This window comes from Trachypithecus francoisi, unplaced genomic scaffold (genome assembly GCF_009764315.1).
Source record: "Trachypithecus francoisi isolate TF-2019V2 unplaced genomic scaffold, Tfra_2.0 Contig01474, whole genome shotgun sequence".
In the NCBI taxonomy this organism is placed as follows: domain Eukaryota; kingdom Metazoa; phylum Chordata; class Mammalia; order Primates; family Cercopithecidae; genus Trachypithecus; species Trachypithecus francoisi.
This window is the reverse complement of record NW_022681435.1, coordinates 2,985,560-2,995,320: the sequence shown is the minus strand read 5'-3', so window position 1 is coordinate 2,995,320 and position 9,761 is coordinate 2,985,560.

The following is a 9,761-nucleotide window of genomic DNA, read 5'->3' as shown; positions in this document are numbered from 1 at the left end:
TGGGACAGCATGTTTAGAAGTGGGAAGACTGATGACAGTGTTCATATTTGTTTCACCAGAGGAGCTCAGGGATATATTATAACTATGTGTGCATCACACAGTGGCCTGGCTCAACACCAGCCAATGTCGAAGGGGAGGGTAGATTGATGGACAGATATCACTGGAGTACTTTTTTGCTTAGCTTTTGTTGTATCATTTAACTAGTATTTAGTGGGTGCCTGTTATATGCATAGCATCTGGGGTGGGAATCAGGGGCTAAAGGTACAATGATGACCTTCAAGAGATGGCAGTCCATTGGAGAAAGCAGTCATGCAAATAACCAGAATACCAGACAGGATGGAAGACATGCAAAACTTGCATAAGAACGCCAGTGCTGTGGAAGTGCAGAGGGAGGAACAATTAATCCAGATGGCAATCAGGGATGGTTCCAGGAAGAGGAGACATTTGAGCTGGCCTTGAAGGATGAATTAGGTGGGAAAGATAGAGCAGATGGAAAGTATATACTGCATACATGGACGAGAAAACCTGGTCCAGACTAACAGTGTAACTTGGAGTAGGGGTGAGGCCCCTATAGCTGCAGTTGGTGACTGTTGGCCTGGAGAAGGAAATGGGGCTGGAGAGACAGACAGAAATCAGAGCTTGGGAGGGGTGTCTTGAGAAGTAGGCTCCCACCTAGAAGGACCTTATCTATTTGCTAATGGTTGTTTTCAAGACCTGGCCAGAGCCTGACACAGAGTGGGTGTCCAACAAATGTTTATTAAATGTGGAAATGACTATTGAGATGAGGGATTATGAGGTTTTATTCATGCTTTGGAATAACAGCTCTGTTGGTACAAAGAGGTGTAAGAATAGCGGTGAGGTCTCCATGGTGGTGAACATTTGGTGCTAATTGCCCAGAACACTCCTTCTCACCTGGCCACAGGACTCCTTCTTCTTGAGCAGAACCTGTTCCTTTTTGTCCAAACAGCCATGCCTCTGGCCCAGTGGTTAGTGCAGAGCTGGGAGTTTACCTCTGGGGAAGTCCTGGGGAAGGGGAGAACCTTTCCCAAGACTTTTCTGCCAGAGCTATGTCAATCCCTATTTCCACTGGGATTGTTCAGCTATGGGGTTGTAAATATGGAGCTACCATCAATCATCTTGCATAGCATGAGATCAGGCAGCAATATGCAGAGCTGAGAAATGGAGAAATTGAGCCCTGATAATATCATTTGCTTTTCCTGATCCAGTTGTGCCTGAAACCTCCACATGTCTCCATTATGCAAGTTGGTAATTTCCTCTCTTTAGCTTGAGTCACTTGGAGATGGAGCTTTGTCCCATGTAACCACGGTAGTACAATCAATCAGCTAGGAGGCTATTTCAAAAGTCTCCATGACTGCCACAGCTTGACAGCAAAATAAAAACTTTGAAATCTACTGCAGAGGCACCTCACTGGATATTTAACCAAGGAGCTCCATCTTAACCAAAAGTCTTAGTAAACTTAAACGTATTTTTGTTGACAGTGTATTTTCATTTTGCACAATAAATGCAGTACCAGGGACCTAGTGTACATGTGGTGTGATAAGATGGAAAGGGCTATCTTTTGCAGGCGGTCATTTTTATTCCTGTAATTCTTTTACTTACCCCTCACTCATTTCCATCCCTATCTTTTTTAGATTTAATCTTCCAAGAGCTCGGCTTCTGATATGAGCCACCTATTTCCCCACTGTTCACCCCAACAAGGGGGTGGAAACTTTAGGTTAGAGGAGGGAAGAAGAAATTGATGAGAAGGAAGACAGGGAGTTAGGTTCAGGGCAAGGCACCCGACTCTTCCTTCTTCTTGAAACTCCTTTTAAAATTTGGAAATCTGAGAGTGGAGAGGACTTGCGTGACTCACTTCCAAAACAACACCTGGGGACCCAGCAAGGGTCATAGACAAGTCCCCCAAACCATCAGGGTGGGTATTGTTAGAGTGGACGTTTTATGGGAGGAGGTATGTGGAGAGGAGGACATCGGCTTAATCTCTGTGGGAGAATGAGAGCTGGCCAGCCTGCAAGGGATCTTCTTGTGGCCAGAACCAGGGAGGATGAGCCACCCATGATAGCTGCAAAGGCTGAGAGAGAGAGAGAGAGTGACCCTCCATACTCACTTCTACTAGGACCACAGCAACATTGCACAAGGCCTGCTCCCTCCTTTCCTGGAGTGTAGGATCAACTCCAGGAAGGCACAAGAGAGGGTGGGAAATCCTCAATGGCACTGAGTTTTAAACCTGAAATGGTTGAGATATCACCAAATTCGACAGTGTTTTCCCTGAATTAATAAGACTGTGCTTCTGGCCATCTGGTAGAAATAGGGTATTGAGAGAGAAATCAAATCCTGTGAGAGGGGAAAAAAGTGATACCTTCTCACACTTGAATTTGTGACTTAGACAATTTGTACCCGCTACATATACTTTTGGGTACTAATCTTTAGTGTCAAAGCAAAATCTTTAGTTAAAGGAAAAGGGGAAAGGGGTTGGGCCAGCAACACAGTTTACCAGCAAGCTTTCCCCTTCTGTGTGTGAGGCCTGCAGCCAGGCCTCACATGTGTGACCATCTTTACTGCCAGGCTTCTGTCTAGTGGGAGGCCATCCTTCCCTGGCAAGAGGGGGCCAGTCTGCTTGCCAGTGCCCACAGTGTTAGTTCTAAGAGTCAGTCATTTCTGAGGGATGCCGAAGCCTTTGCCTGAAGAGACACCACCCCCCATCTCTGATTTTAAAATAAAGGTTTGCCAGGAATCATTAATTAGTGCAAATAAAACCATTTAGGCATTTAGGCATTCTTTCAGTCAGAAATGGTCAAATTTAGGCATGCATCAAAATCGCCTGATGAGAAGGAGAGCATTGATGGGCGATGGTTGAGAAAATCAGATTCCTAGGTCTGACTCCTGAATATTGATTTTGATATAAGTGATCATTGGTACTCACTTTGAGAAACAGTGCTGAGGGTGTTATATGCCATTTCGATTTCCTTAAAAGGCTCCCAGGATGGGCAAGTAACTCATTCAAATTCTCTCTTGCAGATTAGTCCTAGAGGCAAACCAAAGTTTTTAAAGAGGAAAAAATCACGTAAAAGGTACTTTCTCTAGAAAGTTGACAGCCACAAGAAGAATAAACGTGCCTGGAATAGACATGACATCTTAATCATTGGTACTGAAGAGCTGTAATGCCAGACTATAGAAAGCTTAAATAAAACTGTAGCTCTTTTTCTTTTATTAAAGAAAGAAAGCCCAGGAGTACAAAGCCAGAACAAGAACTAATTCTGGAAGCTTGCTGGTATGATATTGTCAGTCACACCAGTGATGTGGATAAAAGCTTTTAGCACATGAATAATTTCAGTGAAAGGGCTTTATCGCTTTTTATTTGCTGGGCATTTACAGGAGAATAAACATGCTGGTATATATTATATATGGAATGAAAGTCAGCTGCAAATGAAAGCAAAGACCCCCAGACCCAGTTATCAGAACAGACTAGGGTTGCTTAGCAACCGGGCAACTGGAGAATTCTCTCTCCCTTTCTTTCTTTTGTTTTTAGATTGTAGTAACCTTTGATCAATTTTGGCTCTATAACAAAAGCCTTGGATATTTTGAGAGAAGCGTACCTGCTTATTTGTAGTAACAAGGACATAGACCGTGACACCAATTTCTGTCTTGTGTTTCATGTTAAACAGCAGAACAGCCTCAAATTCCTTTTAAAAATCTTGTTGGTGGGCTGGATATCTGATGAATCAGAAGTTACATGATAATTGCTTCAAATTGCTCTAAAAGATGTTTACTGTCTGTCAGTTGCCCTTGGTTCTTCTGCTCATTGACCAACTTTGGAAGCCTGGGTCTTGTTTCCAAATCCACTTCCTGAGAAGCAGCATGTGAATCCCAAGTCTTAAATCCTCCAGTTGAAGGAGACTTTAAACGGGCATTCCTTTCAAAGGCATCATGGAAGTAGGGAATACTAAACTGGAAAGGGTTGTTTAAATCATCTCTTCTGGTTTCTTTCCTCTTGACAGATTCTTTCAATTCAATTCTTACAAGGCAACTTGACAATGTCCACATGCTCTGCTACCAACCAAGAAAACTCACAGATCCTTCTCCTCGGGGAGCTTTAAAGGTGTGAAGAGCAAGGAAGGGTAGAGATAATGATCCAATTTGATTCGTATGCCCAACATAGAAGGAAAATATCTGACAGTTTGCATGTAGTATGCCACTGGAGATTCCATGGGATAGAGCAGTTACTGGCTTCCAAGGATCGAGCTGCTAACAGTTTGGGTTCTAGAGGTCGAGTTATTTCAATGAAATTAGCTTTCCTCAATCAATCAGTCAAGGACTCCTGATAGGTTAATAGTGCTATTTCCTTAGTTTGAAAGAGATAAATACATGGGATTGTGATGTGAAGAGGTAGAAGGGAGAAGTCAGGAAAGGTGGGGAGTGTGCCTTTCTGAACTCTGTGGTTCTTCTTCTGTAGGGTCTTCTATCAGACTCAGACAAGTGGGGTTAATGTGAGCATTTCAATTTATTTCCTCTTTTAAAAAGAAGGTGAAGAGGAATCTGTAGCCCCAGATGCCTCTTGGTCTTGGATCAGCTTTGGAGTACACATTGCCTGGGTGAGCAAGGCTAGTTTCATGGCTTCTCCATGGCTCGATTTAAATGAGAAACGTAATTCCCAGAAGAATTTGGAAATATAGGCGTAAAAAGAATGGGTTATAGGTGTAAAAAGAATGGCCTCGGTGTTGCTCTCCCAACATTGTCTAAAACATCTGGGTATGGCAATATCCTTTCACATTTAAGAACATTAGGCACAGGGTAAAGGAAATCATTTTTCCAAATCAGCCTGTTGAGTATTGTTGGGATTTAGAAGGATTGGAGGAGGGAGGTCTGTCTGGCCCACATCTTAGTTTTTTTCTCTGAAGTCCCACATCTAGGTGCATCTTCAGTGCACTTTACATTGCAAGCACACAGCAGCTCTTTGCACTTTGCTGAAAAGAGGATGAGCAATGCTCTCCTGCCCTGCAGATCCTCAAAGTTCGAGCCTGTTCTTGTTAGGCTGGCGTCTAGCACCTGTCACTTTCCTCCCTGTCCTCAATTACTCCCACCTGAGCAACTGCCAAGGTGGGGAAGCACTTTGAACTTAAACTATCTTTGTGTTTGCGCCTTCAGTTGAGCTTTAATTGCAGTTCTCCACCTGCTTCTGCACTCCAGGAAACCCCTGGGAACCCTCTCATGGCTCATTTAGAACTTGGAGAATCCTAGGGAGGCTGGTCAAAAACTCAGGGGCCTGGGAAAGAAGAATCTGATGTTCATTTCTTTGTGGTTTGCCAGCAACTCCCTAGCGAGTTGATTCCTGCATCCATGAATAGGTTAACACAAGTGAAATTGCATTTTAATTATTATCACTTTCCTCTTCAGAAGGATTTAGGATTATGAGGCTACTGTTGGCTAAAACACTTTCTCTCTTCCCTTGCTGCAAAAGGAATTGAGAGCCACAAATAAATAGGTCAGTGGAACAGTGGAGCTGTTGAAAAACTCACGGACACACAGGGTAGTCACACAGGGCCATGGTTATGAGTGGTTGGGGTAAACATTTTATAGCTGGGACTGTTCCATTCTAAGGCCTAAAAAGTTATAGTGAACGTAACCTAGTTACTGACAAGAACTACTCCTAATACACTCTTCATGCCCTGGTTGATGCTGGAGCTGTTCAATTTAGTGTGAAAACAATTTAATTTAGAAAATAGTATCCACCAAATTGGTAATCCTGTGGTGTAGGGGCAAATCAGAGGCCTGGCTGACTCAATTCTTTGCCCCCAAGTTGAGTTAGAATCATGTAGGGGTCACTTGTAAGCCTTTGTATTTTTGTCCTCAGTTATTAACTGCATACTTAGAGAGGAAGAGGTCAGAGAATTGGCATAATGAGGAAAATGGACTACAGAGAAGATTACAATAGAGAGGTACATTGTCTGGGGTTCAGAGACCTAGGAATCTCTATTGAAAAGTCTTTGAATGGAGTGTATCACTCAAGATAAACATATCCTGTAATTTTAGCACCATCAGATGTTGGAAATAACATTTTCTTAAGGCATCCCCATGGAATTAACCATTTGGGTAGAGTATGCCCATCTTTAATATATTTATTGTCTTTTGGTTTTAACCATTTGTGTGGATGTACAATTTTGGAAATTGAAATTTGACTAAAATGTCAATTCCAAAAGCTTAGGTTGATCATCACAATTCAAGTGGAGAAAAGTAGCAGGGGATGATAACACAAGTGAGTTGCCATCTCTGAGTTTTTCTGCAGAGTCTTCCACAAAGTACCTGAATTGGTAGGTAGCATGTGGAGACCCAACAAAAGAAGGCCAGGTCGGGGCAGTTCTTCTGGGTAGCACTCGCTTCTGATTTCAGATCCATAGACAAGAAGGACGTGGTTAGCACTGAGCATCACCAACTCAACTTTGGTGGATTCCACAGAGCCTGAAACATTGGGAGTTGGTACAAAACACACCATAGGAGGAAGAGGCATTTCAGGAGGACATTGGGCAGCCTGGGGACATCTCAAAGTGGATTTGTAAAAAGTGGATTTCCAGTCCCCAATGAATATGAGCCAAAACATTGTTGTCATTTAATTTCCCTATCAATTCTTAAGAACTTTAGGAAAGCAAGACTGTTTCTGAGATGTGTTTTTCACATTTGTACCCTTCGACCTACAGGGAAAAACATGAGAAGGAATTAAGACTTTTTCCAGTCCCCAAATTTTCTGACTTCAGCTACAACCAGTAGAGTGAGAGGACAACTTTTCTCAGACCTCAGAGGACATGTACAGAGAATGTACATGTACCCAGACCAGGGGTAGTCCAGGAACCTGTGTCTGCCACAAAATGTGATGCCATCTGGGCCATTGGGACTCTGTGAAGACTTGGAGCAGGCATCATCACGGAACCACACTCTGCCCTCCAGCTTCCAGCAACTCCGTCTTCTCATCTTCCTTCATTTCTCCCAGGAGGGATTGGCCTGATGTTTGTGTAACTAGACATTCCAGCCTTATCAGAGAACTAGACAAATGTTTGTCTTTTAGGGACTTAATATGTACAGTGTACTTAATTGTCTTAGTCTGTTTGGGCTTCTCTAACAAAGTACCATAGCCTGGGTGATTTATAAATAACACACATTTATTTCTTACGGTTCTGGAGGCTGAAAGTCTGAGATCAGGGTGCCAGCATGGTCGGTTCCAGTCAGGGTCCTCTTCCAGGTTGGAGATTGCCATCTTCTTTTTGTGTCCTCGCATAGTGGAAAAGCGGGTGAGAGCTCTCTGGGGTCACTTTCATAAGGCCACAGATCCATTCATGAGGGATCCACCCTTGTGATCTAATTATCTCCCAAATGTCCCACCTTCTAATACCACCATAAGGGGTGTTAGGATTTCAACATATGAATTTAGGGAGGACACAAACATGTAGCGCATTGTGCTTATGGTACAAGGTGACCAACCGAAACCTGGGAGTCTCTCAATTAATCAAATTTATATTTATTCATTAAGAATCTAATTTCATCCTAGGCTCTGGTGTCAGCCTGCCAAGACTCAATCCTCCATCATCTACTATCTGTAGATGAGTTACTTAGCATTTCTGTGCCTCAGTTTCTCTATCTGTAAAGTAGAGTAATAATATAATCTACCTCATAGAGTTTTCATAAGAATCAAATGATATAATATACATATAGGACTTAGAATAGATCCTGGAACATAAATGTGTTCAGTAAATGTGTTAATGTTATATATTGGTACTACATATTATTGATGGACACGGTTAGTGTATTTCAGTATTCATTGGGAAAGGAGTAGAGAACGACTTTACTTCCTTTAACATGGTAATTCCACCAGCCCTTTTCACAGCTCTAGTTATTCTCCTTGGTGATAAAATAGTTACATTATCTCTTTCAGGGCATGGTGATATAGTAAAAGGCCACATGGTGGTCAGGCCTCTTCTTTTAAGGCTAGAAGTGAAGAAAACAGAACCCAATCTTAATCATTTGAGAGTCTATTAAAGAAATCTTTGAGACTTCCTTTCAGGCCAGCTTGGTATGAGTGACATTCAAATAATTCTGGGAACTGGAGTGGGAGTCTGGGCATTCTATGTTAACATCTAGCTGTATTCCAAATCTTCTAGTGCCTGACTAGGAGTGTTTCTGCTGGAAGTCACTTTAGATGTGGGGGGCATTTTGAGATGGATAACTCCAGGGTGGGGGGGCCCATGTAGAGGGACTGTAGAGAACCAGCTAATTAATGGGGTAGACACATTAATTGAATTTCTGGGGCAACTGAAGTTTCATCATTCAGTTCACTTCAACACCTAATGTTTTCAAAACTTTCCCAAGCCTCTAGGTTTTCTTTGGGCTTTGAAAAGTCCAGCCTTGGAGCCAGAATTATACCTTTTTTAATAGAAGATATGTTGAATTTAAGAAGCCCTGTTCTGAGGCCAGGGCTCACTCTCCATTCCTTTGGGCAAAGATGCAGTGACTTCTCTGAGCCCCAGACTTGTCATCTGCCAGATTGGGGTAATCGTAGCACCTGCCTCATATTTGCGGGTAATCATGCAGCTTAGAGGTAATGTGCTTAGTGGAGTGCCTGGAGCATGGTCGGTACCATGCAAATGTTTGCTATTTGAATTATTAAACACTTTTATTCAAGAGGGAACTATCCAGTTAAACAAAAATTCTAATTAGGTGGGTTCTGGTTAATGGAGAGTCCTCAGTAAATAGGCGAGTCTTTTAAAAAGCGCATTTATTTCTAACCCTGAGAGAAAGAGAAGGCATGACACAGTCAGGTTTGGAAGTGTTGCTGGGTATTTAAACGGTTTCTTCTGGGGGATATTCTTCTTCCCAGAAGAGGGTTGTATCTATACAGACACTTTTGAGGTACCAATTGATCGTGAAGGCGAGGGCTTATCTTGTCTGCAGCTGTTATCTGATGCTCCCAGGTTTGGGTGTCAGGCAAGCTTGCACCATGACTTGAGAATTTTCTCTCTCCCTTTGCTGGGTTCTGTAAAGAACAGCTCTTTTGCCCTAAGAGCAGGTGCCCACAGATGGTTTAACTTGTAACTCCTCCCAAATTGGATCAAGCGGTTTATCCCAGCAGAAGATTGTAACCTCAAGTACCTGCATTAAAGTTAGTCACTAGGGGCTAGCCCATAGCAGCTCAGGGAGCATGAATTCCTGGGTCCTGGGGGCCTCTATTCTGTACAGTGCCCAAAGTCAATATGGCTGCCTTCCAGGTTCATTAACTGCTATTGGGGGACACAGAGAGGTGAGCAATCAATGCCTGCTTATTTATGATACCCTTGTTCTTGTCATTCTTATTACTATTTCGATGTGTAATTTGTTCTGGTCTGATCATAATTATACAGAATGTCGTCCTTCATATATTTAATAGTTAAGAAATAAAATTTTAATTAAAATTGGAACTTTTTAAAAGGGAAGTAACATTGAGCAAATTCTCAAGGGAAATAAGGTTGATCAAGACAGTCATAGATTTTCAACTCTAGGGTGGATCACAATGAATTGAGTAATGGGGAAATTTAGAGAGTTTTGCTCTTCCTGTCAGTGTCCTCAGCTTTATGGCAAAGAAGGTCAAAGTATATTGGTGTCCTGATGAGAAGCACAGTTTTGTGATTGAATAGGCCATTGAATGCTGTATCTTCTGGTGTTGTGAAGCAAGAACGTTTTAAAACATGTTGTAGCATGTGAACAACTGCCTATTCTTTGAT